This window comes from Lissotriton helveticus, chromosome 3_1 (assembly GCF_964261635.1).
Source record: "Lissotriton helveticus chromosome 3_1, aLisHel1.1, whole genome shotgun sequence".
Lineage (NCBI taxonomy): Eukaryota > Metazoa > Chordata > Amphibia > Caudata > Salamandridae > Lissotriton > Lissotriton helveticus.
The window spans coordinates 396,827,608-396,843,939 of record NC_136061.1 but is presented as its reverse complement, the minus strand read 5'-3'; the positions used below and the strand labels follow the sequence as shown (position 1 = coordinate 396,843,939).

The 16,332-nt window shown below is 45.3% G+C and overlaps 2 protein-coding genes across 3 annotated transcripts in view; one reads left to right on the top strand and one right to left on the bottom strand.

Annotated features, from left to right (window-relative positions):
* Nucleotides 1-16,332, top strand: part of WDR81 (WD repeat domain 81) — a 187,134-nt gene that overhangs the window by 88,873 nt on the left and 81,929 nt on the right. The window lies entirely within an intron of this gene.
* Nucleotides 1-16,332, bottom strand: part of CRPPA (CDP-L-ribitol pyrophosphorylase A) — a 274,423-nt gene that overhangs the window by 179,881 nt on the left and 78,210 nt on the right. The gene's annotated exons all lie outside the window — the stretch shown is intronic.

Genomic DNA, 16,332 nt, shown 5'->3' with positions numbered 1-16,332 from the left:
AGCAGGACTGCAAGGTGGCTGCTATGGGCTACGACTCCCCAGCCGGGGAGAAGAGGAGGTATTTTGTCAAGGATGAGCTATATCGGGGATCTGAGTGAGGGGCATAGTGCAAAGGACAGTTTAAAACTATCTCCCGGGTGAGCAAAAATCGGAATTTATTCTGGGGCCCCCAGTGGATAGGATTAAAAATAGAGCAAAGGACTGTGCATCAATTGCGCATTTCACTTATTACAAGGTCGACCTGTTTCTGCCCATATATTACGCTGAATTCTTGAGCATTCCTCAGCCCCAAGATAGTAAGTGCCACTCAGCATCAAATCGTATAATAATAAAATACTGGGTTTGAATCAGTAAGCCAGGTATGGAATTTCGAGTTATGAGTTATGTTGTGTTTTTTTATTCTTTTGATAGGTGGCCCACCATTGGTGTCTTGGTCCACCTATCAAAAGAATAAAAAAACACAACATAACTCGCTATTATTCAAACCCATTATCAATCCTAAATTCTAAAAGTAAAGTAAATTAAACAGGACTAAGTTTTAAATCCATGTCATAAAATGGTAGCTATATTCCCTAACCATCACCCTTCACACTGGTACTCTGTGAAAAAATGTGTTAAAAAACATTATGGGTAATCTTACTCCTAGAATGTATCTATGTATCGTTCTCAATCCTCTGATCTCCGCCCGTGTCGTATCGCTGCGATAAAAAAATAAGAACCTAAAAGTTCCAATGTGCCACGGTAAAATTATCGTCACATTTTGTGTCAAAAAGCAATAGTTCACTTCTTGATTGATAGCGGAGATACACAGATAGATGTGCTTATATAGCCAGAGATACAGCCAACATCCATAGAGTGCCCGGCCTTTCCTAAATGAGTTACAGCTATAATACCTCCCAAATTATCATAATTCAATAGTGTTTGGAAATATAATGAGTGTGTTCTGTAACTATAAATCTAATTATCTCTGATTTTAGACATGTAAGATTACAATATTGTACTGGCCATTACCGAGTCTCCTTCTTGTGTGTTTAGAGGACAGCCGGTAAGTCATCCAAATAAACACCAACCCCGTCAAAGCAAGTGCTCGGGCGTACGAGCTCCCAAACATGACCACTCTATCAATTTGGAATGAAGAGGAGCCGAAAATAAGGCTCTTATTTGTATCACGATTACAACCATCAACTCGGTGGGTTCCGAGAGATGCAAACATTGCACATGTGGAGTCACAATAAACTGGCCGAGGATTGGTCATGCACCACGTCAAAAGTCATCAGAAGCATACGTCGGACAAATTCCTTGAAGGGGACTTGTCGACGCGCAACTCCAAAGCGATCTGTTTGTATACCAATAGAGTGTCCTGTTTTTCACACTCTTATATGTCAGCTATTCTCAGGACTTACTATAAATATGAATATGGAATTGAGTTAAGGTGTTATCGAGGCATGCCATCCCCCGGTAACGTCTTAATTACCCAAAATACAGGCGCTCTGAACTATCTTATTGCATTATGGGAAATGTAGTTGCTAATGTTTATTATAGGTTATTTTATGAACAGTCGTGACTGAAGTAATGTGGCAAATCTGTACTAAAACATGTCAGCTCAGGGGTCTTTAGTGTCAGGATAGATCTATTCTCAACATAAATAGTCAATCAAAATTGTCAATGGAGTATAATAGTAAAGATAGAGTAAGTACTGAATCTTTCATAGGAGTCCTCACTTGTATATTGAACCTCTTCTTTCTTAGCAGATACATAACGAAAAAGGGTAGATCATTCAAGCCTTTGCGATGACTCATAATTTAAAAATCCAACGTTGTTCCCTCCAGAACAATATTTACTTTAGATTGCCCATTTGTGTGGTATAACTGGGTTTATCAAGTACAATCCAGGTGAAGTCATCTTAATTGTGACCAAGTTGAAGGAAATATTTGTGAGCTTAGTGTTGGATTTATGACACTTTATTGAACTCCTCTGTTAAATCATCTTGATTCTCACCTTACGTGAGGTCATCCCTACATACATCAATTTACACAGGCAATTGGTTAGATAAATTAGCCCTCCTGTGTTGCAGTCAGTGTGATTGTGAAACATCCAAGGAGTCTTTAGACTCAAGTCAGTCTTTGTGGTTGGTTGAGATAGATGGCATAAAGAACAAAACCCACAAAGGAAATGCATGAAAACCAGAGGGATGGACCACAATGTGTAAGAAGTCTCTCTATGAACCCAAATTTCGTGTCTCGTGTGGACTAGGATGTCTCAAATGTTCTTACTGCATTTTAGAGCAAGTGTACTATCACCTTTATTTATAATGTGCTGGGCGGAGGTCGGAGGCTTGAGAAGTATACATAGATCCATTCTAGGGGTAAGATTACTCTTAATGTTCTAAAACACATTTCTTCACACAGCACCAGTGCGAAAGGTGATGTTTATGTAATATAGGTATCACTTTATGAAACGGATTTAAAACTTAGTCCTGTGTAACTAACTTTACTATTGGAATTTAGAATGGATAATGGGTTTGAATATTAGCGTGTTATGTTGTTGTCTTTTTTCTTTTTATTTATTTTGATAGGTGGACCTAGACAAGACTAGAATTATCGGACAGGTCGTAGCCAATACGCTTAATCTGGTTAAGAATTGTGTAGATGCTAAAGCAGAACCAAACACCCTGATCCCACATTTTTTAGAATTACTTGAGGAAATCAAATGTCCCTGAATCGGCGTATCTCCACCAAGGAAAGACACGAAATCGGCTGGTTTGATGAGGCTAGCAATCAGGCTTTAAAATCGATTCGCAGGGTCCTAAAAGCATCCCCCAGAGGCCACCACCTGATTAATGATTTACGAAAAATCTATTTAAATTGGATAATCATGTGGATGAAGACACATGGGTAGATCATTTTGAAGGCATCTTTGGGAGTATGACTGTTTCTTGGGCCGACTATCCCGACCCCACGGAATCCTCAAGCAGCCCCCTACTTTTTAACTTGGATGAGGTGAGAATTGCACTGGCCAAGTGTAGTCGTGCTAAAGCTCTGGGCCCAGATGGAGTCCCTATTGACCTTTTTCTTGAACATCAAGAGTTGTGGGCCCCACTGTTAAACATTATATTTAATGAAATCTCTAAAAAGGGAACACTCCCATCATGGAAACTAAGTATTATTGTCCCCATACACAAAGAGGGTGACAAATAAAACCACCAAAATTGCCCAATTTCCCTTCTGGACTGCACCGGTAAACTGTTGGGTCATGTCCTATTAAACAGGCTAGAGGACTGGGCGAGGGAAAAAAAACATATTGATGGCAACCCGTACGGTTTTCAGAAGGGTAGATGCACTATTGTTCAATGTCTAGATTTAAGCTTAACCATTGCCAAGTACACTGTAGTGATGGGAGGGCATCATTACATGGCTTTTATGAATTTAACTGCAGCTTTCGACCGCGTAAGCCATGTGAAGTTATGGGCCATAATGCTGGAGCTGGGCATTGATCCTTAGTTTATTTCACAAAGTAAGTTGATTAACAAACAGACAACGGCGTGTGTCTGTTATGGGAGGGATGGCGAATGTACAAGACCCTTTAAAAACCTGAGAGGAGTCAGAGGAGGCTGCGTCCTTGCCCCATTTCTGTTCTCATTATACACTAATGGAGTGGAGGCTCCCTTAACAGAATCAGTGGCAGATGTTCCATCCTTCGCGCCAACTCTACTTCCGATGCTGGCATACGCGGATGATGCAATTCTAATAGCCAGGACGGAAGTAGCGCTTTAACTTCTAATAAATGCCTATGTGGGTTACATGTCATCACTGGACCTAGGTAGTGGAGACTAACTCCTATGTGGGAGTTTTATTCAATCTAAAACAAACCTGGCTCCCCATGGTGGGCTGCAGGGCAATAACAGTGGACAGAACTCTGGTTGCAATTTCCAGTTTCATTAAGAAACTCAGGAACAAGCCGATAGCGACGATACAAAAGATTTATAAAGCAAAAACGATCTCTGCCACAACATACGGGGGCAGGGCTGTGGGGAATGGCCCCAATAGATGGCCTCCAAAAGATATAGTACAGCTTTTTAAAGAGGATTGCCTCCCTTCCTCTTTCGTTTCCCAACTATGTCTGTCACCTGGAGTTGGGCTTACCGTATATAACAGATACAGGGAAATTAGCCCCAATCATGCTGTGGTATTCAATTTGGAAAAGGAATACAGTGGACCTCAACCAGGCAATAATACAAAATTGTCTATTGTTAGACAAGGGACACGAAATTGCCTGGTTACAATACGTTGAAATAACTTTGCAGTCGCTAGGGTGCCAGAACTGTTTTCCAACCCGAGCTCCTGTAACTAATTCCCTAAAAAGAAACTTAAGGCACTATTTCTAGCTAAGGCAGCGAATGCTAGTGAAGTAACTTATCGTGCAAAAACTGTGGTGAAACTGTACTACCAAATCCACCCCTTAACGGAGGTGACTATTTGTATTTGGAGGGCGTTAGAAACTTAAAGCATAGGTTTGTTCTTTTAAGAATCCACACCATTTTAATCACCTTGAAGTTAGGTATCCAGGCAAAAAAGTACTCCCTAAGTAGTAAATAGTTTATTGTGTAGTTAATTAAAACCATTACAATATTCCAAGACATAAAATATGTTACCCTCACATGCTATAAAAAAGGTCAAATGTAAACAATTAATATCAAGTTTAAAAAATATTTTTCAATTTTACAAGATCCGCAAATATTGCGACATTATTCTTTCTTCAATTTCTCAAGATGGGTTAAAAAATGTATTATTTGACAAATTAATTGTGGATCCTTTGAGTCCATACTCATTAATATTGCCGATCTGCAGGTACGAATGCCTTTTTCATTAAAATTCCTCTTAAGCAAATCCTGGCGGCTGCGCCCTAACTCCGGGCAGATACATATGAAATGCATAAAGTCCTGTACTGCTGCTCCACATCGATGGCAATCTTTTCGGCCAGGGGTCCTCCAAATCGGCTGATCAGCATTGGACGGCAGTTTTCCCATGCGCAGCTCCATATACTTAGTTTTCAGATGCGACAGGAAGGTGAGGGCCAGATATGCTGCTGGCTCAGACCTCGTATATGTTTGTAAGACCATCCATGCATGCGCACGTCAGCTTAAAATTGCTTTATCTTCAACTAGCAGCCCGTCCCGACCTTGTCCGGGTGCAACAGGCTTCCCCGACCCCCGCCCGCCCCGACATTGTGCAGCATCCCGGTCCCCCACCCGGCCCGACCCCTGCCTGCCCCGACCCCTGCCTGCCCCGACCCCCGACTGCCCCGACCCCCGCCTGCCCCGACATGGGTCCCCTTAACTGAGCCGCCGCTCCTCCCGCCTGTCCGCTGCTCGCACCGCCGCTGGCCTGTCCGCTGCTCCTCACGTCAACGCTCCTCCCCCGCGCCATGTCCGCCGCTCCTCGTCGCGCTCCTGGACGCCGCTCCTCCCCGCGCTCCTGACGTGAGCACGCATGTCACGGCCGGCGCTACTTCGGAGGGACTACTTTTTTTTTTACTGTAAATTTTTTAAATACCGTTTTGTTTTTAAATTTATATAGCCTATAACCATCTACACACCCTGACGATTCCAACAGTGTATCAGGTGTGTGGATTGGCGCTGTGGTTCCCGAGTTTACCCGCCTCAAAGTCTGAAAGTTCTTCCTTTATTATAGTAGTATAGATTAATGAGTGCGCTTTTGCCGCTTTTTTCACAATCATCTGAAAAGATGTTCAGGGTAGTTTCCGTTGCCAGAGATCCTCCATCTTCGTTATTTTCAATGAAGAATTAAAATACTTTGTGTAGTGTGACTTTGGATCATTTTGCAGAGCTTCCCTGTGCAGAGTTGATATCTAGATCCCGATTCAGCCATGTTTTGTACCAGAATTTGATTGTCTCATACAAAATTCTTAAAATTAAAACAACTTACTCTCTAAGTAAGTTGACTCCATGTCCATGCGAAAATCTATCTATGCAATGCGATATCCACCTCTTTTTCTTTTACAATTTTTATAAAATACCGAGATCTAGATATCTTTTATAAATTTTAAGGCGGCACAATTATAACCAGGGTCGTATTGCCATGTTGTTCCTGTAGAAGCTTCATGATCCCTATGTCTGTTTCTGCGTAGCCTCCTTTTTGTGGGCTTGTCTGCGCAGTTGGCGTCTTTTATAAGGGAGAAATCTGTGGAACTTAGCCTCTTGTTTACCTGTGCTTGTAATGGTATTGGGGAAAATTCTTGTGATTAAGTTTTATCTTACCAAATTAATTTAAAAAGCCAACTTGTTTTGCAGTGTAGACATATTATTTTCAACTATTACCTAATTAATAATTTTTTGCTGGGTGGATGATTATTGTTGCATGAGGAATTATTGCATCTCCAGCATTTAGCATTAAGACCAAATTATTGTGTAATGTATAAATTGCAGGTTATTGTTCAAGGGCTGCTACGGGTCTTTTAAAATGTTGATTTTTTTTTATTCTCTTTTTAAAGCAAGATTATTTTGTATGTGTATACTTTTATGATCTATGTTTACTAATTAGATCGAATAAAGTTGATTGGATTGAATTGGATAGATGGACCAAGACATCAATGGTGGGCCACCCAATTCTGTATCTGGCTTACTGATTGAAGACCAGTATTCTATTATTATACAGTTGGATGCAGGATGACACTATCTTTGGTCCTGAGAAATGCCAAAGAATTCAGTTATATTTGGGTAAAAACATGCCAACCTTGTAATAAGTGACCTGTGCAGTTGATGCACAGTCATTTACTTGGTTTTTAATCCTATCCAATGGGGGGCCCAGAATAAATTACGAGTTTTGCCCACCAGAGAGATAGTTTTAAACTGTGCTTTGCACTCTGCCCCTCACTCAGATCCCTGCTATTGCTCATACTTGATAAAACACCTCAGATCCTTCCCGGCAGGGGAGTCGTAGTCCACAGCAGGCACCGTGCAGTTCTGCTGTGAGGAGGGCACCCAATGATGAAGCATGTCACCTTTGGGTGAGTAATGTGTCTCCTCAAAACTACACACTTTTGTCTCTCACTGTCTTCGTCCCTTTCTCCATTTAGGACTATTTTTTATACCAGACGTACTCTGTGGGGGAATAGCTTGTGAACTTTCACATAAGTGGAGTCCATTTGCGCTGACCAAGTTAGTGATTCTGATCCAACCGCAAGGCTGTGTAGCGGGTGAGCTGGGTTGGTTCAGTTACACACCATATCTCCCCCAACTCTCTCCACACCTTTTTATCAGAAATTTCTGGTAAATAGTGCTAGATGGTGCATTTTACAGGCCAAATTTCGAAATAAACAGTTTAAAAGGTCACTTATGAATTATGTCAAAACTTCATGGTCTGCAGGATGAACGTTTTTATTACAAGCATTGGCAAAGCGGGAAGAGCTAATGGCTTTCCCAATTTGTTTTAGCCATGTTTTACTCCTGAGTGGCTGCTGTTTAGCATGGCTAAAAGTTAGTACCCTAGCGTAGAATGGAGTGTTGTGGAGTGTCATGGAGTGGGGTAAAGTGTAGTGGAGTGTCGTGGAGGTAGAGTAGTGTTGAGGGGAGTGGAAGGACGTAAAGTGAAGTAGAGTGTCATACAGTAGAATGGAGTAGAGTATTGTAGAGTGGAGTAGATTGTTGTGGAGTGGAATAGAGTGAAGTGTCGTAGAGTGGAGCGTTGTAGCATAGACGGTCATGGCATAGAGTGCAGGGGCGTGGCCTAGAGTGGAGTAGAGTGGCCTAGAGTGGAGTACAGTGGCATAGAGTGGAGTGTTGTAGAGTAAAGTGTTCAAGAGTGGAGTAACATAGATTGGAGTGGAATAACATACATTGGAGTGTCATGTCGTAGAGGGGAGGGGAGTGGAGTGGCATGGAGTGAAGTAGCATGTCGTAGAGTAGAGTGACATGTTGTACAGTGGACTGGCATAGAGTGGAGTAGAGGAAAGTGGAGTGATGTAGTGTGGAGTATGCATGGTGTGGTTGCGCACCACCATTACACATTTTCAATTGAAATGACCATTACATTTGCAGAGCATACAGTTTTACTGATAAAAGTATATAGCGCACGTACAATAATGTGTGGAAATGTCAGCACCTAGTGTATTCATTTGTTTTGATCATATTAAAGTATTTGTTTCCACTACACTTCAGAAATACAAAAAAGTGCTTAATTTGTGCTTTTTTTAATACTTATATATTCTGAAATATCTGCATAGTTCATTTGCAGACATTTAACTTTGTTTTGTAATGTGCTAGAAAAAAGCCTTTGCTTTCACAGCAAGATTGTCATATAAATCTTCTCACTTTGAAGTCAGAGAAAGAAAAGTAAAAACCAAGTTCCCTCTGAAGACAGAGCCTGACACTGACCTCTGTCTTTGACTGCACAGCAAATGTGACAAGATAAGAACAAGATTTAAAGACCTGTTTACAGAAAGCAAGCACAGTGGAAATATACAGTAGCTCGACCGTGCTCCACGGGAGGGACTAACTCAAGCTGGACAGCCTAACATCCTAAAACAAATCAAGCAAGCAAATAGAAAAAGAAGCAAATGTGAGTTACAAAACACAAAGCCAATGGTAAGGAGTGGGCGGAATGCATTCCTAGGGAATCTTTGAGAACGTCCCCAAGATGTTAGCAAACCATACAGCTGCACTGTCCTATAGACTTTGACTGGAAAATGAGACACAGGTAGGTATATTACAGCACAATTTCCCAAGGAATTGTTTAAAAAGCCATAGATTTTACAGGTGGGACGAGTAATCTGGCTGTACAATACGAAATATTGTATCATTTCGATAAAATAACCTGTAAGATGGCTCAGCGAGTTAAGTCCTTACAGGTAATATGTGGTGTAATTATGCGGGAATTCTTCCATGGTTGATAAATTGAGAGCTGTTAAATTAGATACTAGTTGTACTATAAAAACTGCACTGTGGAAGAGGTGTGGCGCAGCGGCCAGGGCGACTGACACCAGACGCTGGGGGATCACGGTTCGATCCCCAGCACCGGCGGCAGGGGTCTGCCCAGCACCATTATATTATTATTATTAAATTGGTCCAGTAACAAAAAAAGTTATTATTCAAGCATCTACATTCACTTCTACCGCCTTTCATTTGCCTATGGATTATCTATCATAACATGATAGTCTATTTGAAAGGCTACATAGCCCAACATTCACAAGCCTTAGACCACAGAGCTAGTGGCTCAGACAGAACACACAGGCTTAGACAACAGAGCTAGGTCACACCAATTTTACAGGTACAGCAGTCTTGTATTGGGATAATTACGTTCTAAAAGTATAGGTTATATAATGTCACCACATCAATTGTCAAAAGCCTACTAACATGGCAGCAGGAGATTCCCTTTTTCCAAAGAAATAAATGCCCTTTCAGTTCCGAGAAATGTTTTCACATCAGCTAGAATTATCATTTATTTATCAGTTTGCAGTATTTTGGAGAGGTAAAAAATAATATTTAGAAAATAAATGATTGCGCCCCATCCCAATTAACTGCTTGTCATTTTCTAAAAATATATCCATTCTCTAGTCAGTGATTTTTATTTTTTAAGTAAGTAAGCTTATTTTTTATAGTAACAGGAGCTTATCGTTTCCATAAGCTACCCAAACATTGCCCAGAATGCTAGTATTTTTTATTTAATGAGCCTAGATAGCCGTATGATAGTTTAAAAAGAAATCTATATATTTTATCTACAAATTACACTCTTTCATTTTTATGACATAAAATTGATGTGAGTCCTTGTCGGCGTGATACAAGGTATTCTAATACTAGGGCTGTTATACGTCTGTCATTTTCACCATGTGTCCAAGTATTCTCAAATCATTTGCCAGCAACCAGGTGTTCAGGTATTTCCTGTCATATGCCAGTCAGCGCCATCATGTGCCCAGGTATCCGTCATCCTGCGCATGTCAATGCCATAGTGTACCCATAAACCATGCAATGCTAGCCATTCCCATGTGTGGAGCATCAGATGTGTGGAGAGGTGTGGTGCAGCGGCCAGGGCAGCTGACTTCAGAGCACAGGGTACAGGGTTCGATCCCCGGCTCTGGCGGCAACTCAGCTCAGCACCATATGACTGGGCAATAGCTCACTTAATTTCCACAACGGCCCCCAGCGCCTTGAGACCCGTAAGGGTGAGTAGTTTGCTCTTTACAAATACGGATTTACAGATGCTAGTCAGTACGATTACAGGCATCAGTATCTCTCCATACCCTATTTGAGCATGGTCAGCGACTAGCTGCCGCCTCCCCCCCAATCCGGCACCCAACACCCAGGAACGTGGACACGAGACATGTTTTACTTTTTGGAAGGCGGGCGCTAGTCGCCCGGCCGTATTTATTAAAGTATGAAATTAAAAGGTTTTAATTGCATAATCAACAATGAATACAAAAATCAGCAGAACATTTAGTTATACAATTTTTATCAACAAGTTTGAGAGCCTGACCTTAACAAAACTCTAATACATGTTGTTACCTAGCTTAAACTAAACATCCTAAACTTGATTTTTGTACATTTCTGGCCATATGGCAGGGTCACTACCGGTGTCAGGTCCTACAAGCTGCGCCTCCCCCCTAGAAGTGCGCATGCGCAGTGTTACCCCGGGAGTTGCCCGGTCTACGCCCTAAACTCCATTTACCCACTAAAGGAGGGCCCTTACTCTGCGCCGGTGGCGTCATGAGTCCACGCGCGCGGGGTGGCTACCAGCCTAAGGAAAGCGTGAACTACTCCTACCCGCGCTCCTTTGCCTATTACCTTGCCCCTGGAGTTCTGGGAGTGGCCCGCAGGCCCCTCCCCCCGGGCGGGAACCTCCATAGGATGATGCCCGCCCCCTCAGACCTCAAATATGTGCTCACCGATAATGACCTTACCGCATGCCCCATACCTAATAAATACGACGACCTATGGGAAAAAATTCTAAAGGACAGCTACACTGGCTAATAAATAACAGTATCAACGTATAGCTAAAAAGGGAAAAAAGGCCTAACGACACATTGTATTAAAATACAATTCGCTTCACACATGTTTCGCCAAATAACAATATCAACGTATAGCTACAAAGGGAAAAAAGGCCTAAAGACACATCGCTTCAAATACAATTCACTTCACACATATTTTGCTAAAAAAGGGGAAAAAATTCCTAAACAAAACGCATCACAGAATACACCAACAGACCATTCTCTCCTGTGGTCCGTACCTTCGAAACTTACCATTAAACCAGACATAACACTGCTCCAAACTTTGTTACAAGGGATGGTGGGTGGGAAAACAAAGAAGCCCCGAACGCGGGGCACAACGTTCAGCGAGGGAGCGTCCAGGGACAAGGGGGTCTCCTGGGCGCTCCCTACCTCTTATTCCCGAGGGGCCGGTCGGCCCCTCCTATCGCCCGCCCCCCCTGACCCGGAACCACTAAATTGAATCCGGGTCAGGAGGGCCGCCGGCCAATCGGCGGTGGGCCGCACCCCCCCAGGGCACGCCCCCACCGCCGAATGACCACAAGGACAAAGGGGGGCGACGGTCGCCGCGCCGCCATGCGTGCGGGGGGGCCGAGGGCCCCCCCTTTTCACATGGTCAGCGACTAGCTGCCGCCTCCCCCCCAATCCGGCACCCAACACCCAGGAACGTGGACACGAGACATGTTTTACTTTTTGGCGCTAGTCGCCCGGCCGTATTTATTAAAGTATGAAATTAAAAGGTTTTAATTGCATAATCAACAATGAATACAAAAATCAGCAGAACATTTAGTTATACAATTTTTATCAACAAGTTTGAGAGCCTGACCTTAACAAAACTCTAATACATGTTGTTACCTAGCTTAAACTAAACATCCTAAACTTGATTTTTGTACATTTCTGGCCATATGGCAGGGTCACTACCGGTGTCAGGTCCTACAAGCTGCGCCTCCCCCCTAGAAGTGCGCATGCGCAGTGTTACCCCGGGAGTTGCCCGGTCTACGCCCTAAACTCCATTTACCCACTAAAGGAGGGCCCTTACTCTGCGCCGGTGGCGTCATGAGTCCACGCGCGCTGGGTGGCTACCAGCCTAAGGAAAGCGTGAACTACTCCTACCCGCGCTCCTTTGCCTATTACCTTGCCCCTGGAGTTCTGGGAGTGGCCCGCAGGCCCCTCCCCCCGGGCGGGAACCTCCATAGGATGATGCCCGCCCCCTTAGACCTCAAATATGTGCTCACCGATAATGACCTTACCGCCACAGGCCAGCATTGTTAACCGACGATCTGGCCTCCCCCTCTAGCCCCTGCCTAAGGACACCCTCCTCCTTTCAAAACCCTCTAGCCAAGCCCAGATATTGTCAGACCAAAGGACATTACCCTCCTCTGTCAAATGAACCCCGTCCTTCAAGTAATACTTGTGACCCCAGATGCACCCATGAGGTATTGATTGTAACAAGGGGGTTCTAAACAACCTATCCAACCGTGTGTTGATCCTCTTTACCGAGTGATTCAACGCCCTGACCGAATGACCCCCCCGCCACTGTAGTCGAGGTATGAGTTGTGACCATACTAGTGTGCACCCGGGGCAGGTCCTAGCCTTCCAACCCGCCGTTGAGATAATCTCCTCAATCAGAATGCGCCTGCCCAGTGTTGCCAAATCATTCTCCCCAAGGTGAAGTATCACCACTGACGGTGGAGATTGCTGGCGTGCTAAAAGCCCTTGGAAGAATCCCCTAAACTCATGAAGACATAACCCCCCTCTGCCAAAGAACGTGATGTCCAACCCTAGTTGTGCCGCCCTTTTCATCTTGTCACCTGACAGGAAGACACATTCTGCTCGCTTCACATATGAATGACCAACAATCCAGACATTGTTCCTCATTATCTCCTGGTCGCCGCTCCGTGCTGATGAATGTTGCCGGTGCCCGACGACAAATTCCCCCCCTGCGTAACAGGTCTGAGAAACTGTAAGAGAGCGGAAAGAGACCAAGCGTGAGTGACAAGTAATCATAGCATGTCAATCCGAACATAACGTTTATAGCATTCTGAAGACCATCTCCCAATTGTCTTCACTCTTTCCACCGGGAGGCCCCCCGCCACCGCCAGTTGCTGCCCCAATCCTGAAGGAATGAGAGCCAAAATCTTTGGGGTCAAGACCTGCTTTCCTAACCCCCATCTCCAACACTTTCCTGAATTGATACCTGGTCAAGGGGCTCCCGTCGGCGTGACAGAGCAACGCCCTGCCCGTTGAACCTACCAACAGTCCGTGGAATAACTCTACGTGCCTCACCGGGCAGCACGGGTTGGCGGGGGCCCGTTGCAGAACTATGGTGTGACCCCTAGCTTCTTGGTCGGTTTTTGATTTTTGTATATTCACCCACATGGTGTCCCCCATTATCGTCACACCAGCTTTTTGCAAGCCGCCCAGTAGGTCTGCCTTGGAACCGGCCACAAGTTCGCTAATTCTCAGCGCCCCATAGAATGCCAAGGAGAATGCCGCCTTAAAAAGAAGCACCTCCCACTCCGAGCTACAAACAGTCTCCAGCGTGCCCAGTAAGGCTGTTAGCCGGGCCAATCCAATGGGCTTTCTCTTATCCTTCTGGTGTCCCTGAATACGGCGCCATCCCCTTAAAGCCTTACGTATCATAAAGGTATTAGTGGGATCCCGGAAGCCCCTAGCTTGAGCGAAGAATGACACCGCTGCCCTATGTCTGGTCGCAGCTGCCACCGAGCGCCCCTCCTTATGCATCCATTCTAAATAGGCTGCAAAGCCATCCTCCTCCGCCCAAAGCGCTTCCCACTGTGGCCCCAAGAAAGAACAATAAGACAGAAACGCCCCTTCGTAAGCCGTCTTGGTCCTGGGGGCTAGGCTAGCGACCACGAGGTCCTGTAATCTGGGGCACCAATCTGCCAAAGTACTGCTGGGAAGTGTGCTGGCGAGGGGTCTGCTGTGGGAAGATACTCCCTGAAAACCTGCATTTTGAAGCGAGAAAGGGAGTCAGCCGCATTGTTTAGGACACCAGGGACATGTTTGGCTCTAAAATTAGCATTCAGTTTAAGGCACCGCAGAACAATTTCTTTGATCAGACGAAGTATGAAAGGACACCGCGCCCCCTGCTGGTTGATACATTCTACCACCGTCATGTTATCTGACCAAAACACCACTGATTGGTTACATAGGTGTTCGGGCCAGACCATCAGTGCAACCCATATTGGGAAGAGTTCAAGGAAGCCAATGTTGCTGATCAGACCCCATGTCTTCCATTCTTCTGGCCACTGTTGAGCGACCCACCTGTTCCCTAGGATGGCGCCAAAGCCCACACTACCGGCCGCATCAGTCCGTAGGCCCAACTCCGCTGATGTTGTGAGCGGGCCGGACCAGACCACCCTACCGTTAAAATCCTCCAGGAATGCCATCCAAATAAGCATATCCTGGCGAATTTCAGACGATAGGCGAGTGCGGTGGTGTTTTTCCCTCAGCCCCCTCATCGCGTGAGCGATGGAGCGAGAGAAAGGGCGAGCCATGGGGATGATTCTCAGCGCGAAATTCAATTGCCCTACCACCTCCTGTAATTGCTGCAAAGTGACCTTCTCCTTGCGGAGGCATAACTGTAGCGATGTCTTGAATTTGCACACCTTGTCCTTAGGTAATCTAAAACACCCCTCCATTGAGTCAATCTCGATGCCAAGGAATTCTAAGCAGGTGGTCGGGCCAACAGTCTTCCCGGGCGCAAGAGGGACCCCAAAAGCCCGCATGAGCACGCAAAATTCCTGCAATGCCAGTGCACACTCCTGAGATCCCGCTGTACCCAGGAAGAGGAAATCATCTAAATAATGCATGACCCGCTGATGGCCCGTCACTTGTCTCATGGCCCATTCAAGAAAGGAGCTAAACATCTCAAAGTAAGCGCAAGATATCGAACAACCCATTGGCATGCATTTGTCCATGTAGAACCTATCCCCAAAGGTGAAACCTAAAAGATGTTGGTCCGCCGGGTGGACTGGGAGGAGGCGAAAGGCTGATTCTATGTCTGATTTCGCCATCAGCGCCCCGGGTCCCGTGGCCTGTAATAAGCTAACAGCCTGATCAAAGGAGGCGTACTTAACACTACAGATACCCTCGTCAATGGCATCATTCAGTGACGTCCCCCTAGGTGCTGACAGGTTATGAATCAATCTGAATTGCCCCTTCTCTTTTTTGGGGACAACTCCCAGTGGGGAACACACAAAATTGGGTACTGGCACTTCAGTAAAAGGGCCAGCTATCCTGCCTAATAATAGCTCCTTGTCAATTTTGGCGGCCACAACAGCCGGATTGTGCTTGACTGACAATTGATTTCTACAGTGCGCACTGCCTGTGTATCCCCCGGCCGGGATCCTAAAACCCTTAGAAAAACCTTCTTGGAGTAGGGTGGCCGATGTGTGGTCTGGGTATCTGTTCAACCATGGAATCATTTTCACCACATCCACTGGGGTGGGGGGGCCTAACCTGTCTGACTTATAGTGGCTTTCCCCTACCCCTCTGACCTGTGTTACCTTGCTTGGACCTACAGGTAGTTTCTGGATGAGAGGGGTGCCCACAGGAGGAACATGCATGTCTAAACTTACACGCGGCCCTTGTGCAGGTGCGCCTATTAAAATCCCAGCACACCCCTTTTTTCTCTGGCCCACCTGCCCTAAACTTCCCAGGTACCTCACTCGTTTGGGGGGGCCGAAAGGGCTGATGCGGTCTAGTGAACACCTTGACCGCACCGAACTGAGGGGGAGGTGCAGTATCAGAGAACTGTTTGTGCCAAGCCATGGAATCTACCGTGTCCCATGGCAATGATCTATTGAATTCCAATGCCTTCCTGAAATTGACATCATAACCCTTCCATGCTTCCCCCGAATACTGTTGACTCCACCCCACAATCCTGCTCGAGTAGCATGCCAATGCTGCCTGTAGATCTGGAGGACGCTCAGCTTTAATTGCAGTGAATACAGCCCATGCTTGCATCCAATTGTTGAGATTTTCCTCAACCCTAAATCTAGTACACTGCGCCCTCCATTCACTTGGGAGCATCCACTCCTTTAGTGCTTTTGCCTGCTCCATTTCCCTATTATCTAACAACAAAGAATAAATGTACACGTATTTATCCGCCCAAATCATCTCTTTCACAGCTAATGACACATGCTGAGCCAGATTTTCGCTCCTGGAAGGTATAACACCGTCCCCCAAGAGCGGCAATGCCACTTCCTTACCAAGTGCGGGCACCGGGGGCGGCTGCCCTTTGACTCCGTCCGGCTGGGGAACACTTGGACCTGCAAGGGGAGAAGAGATTGGCAATGCAACACTGTCGGC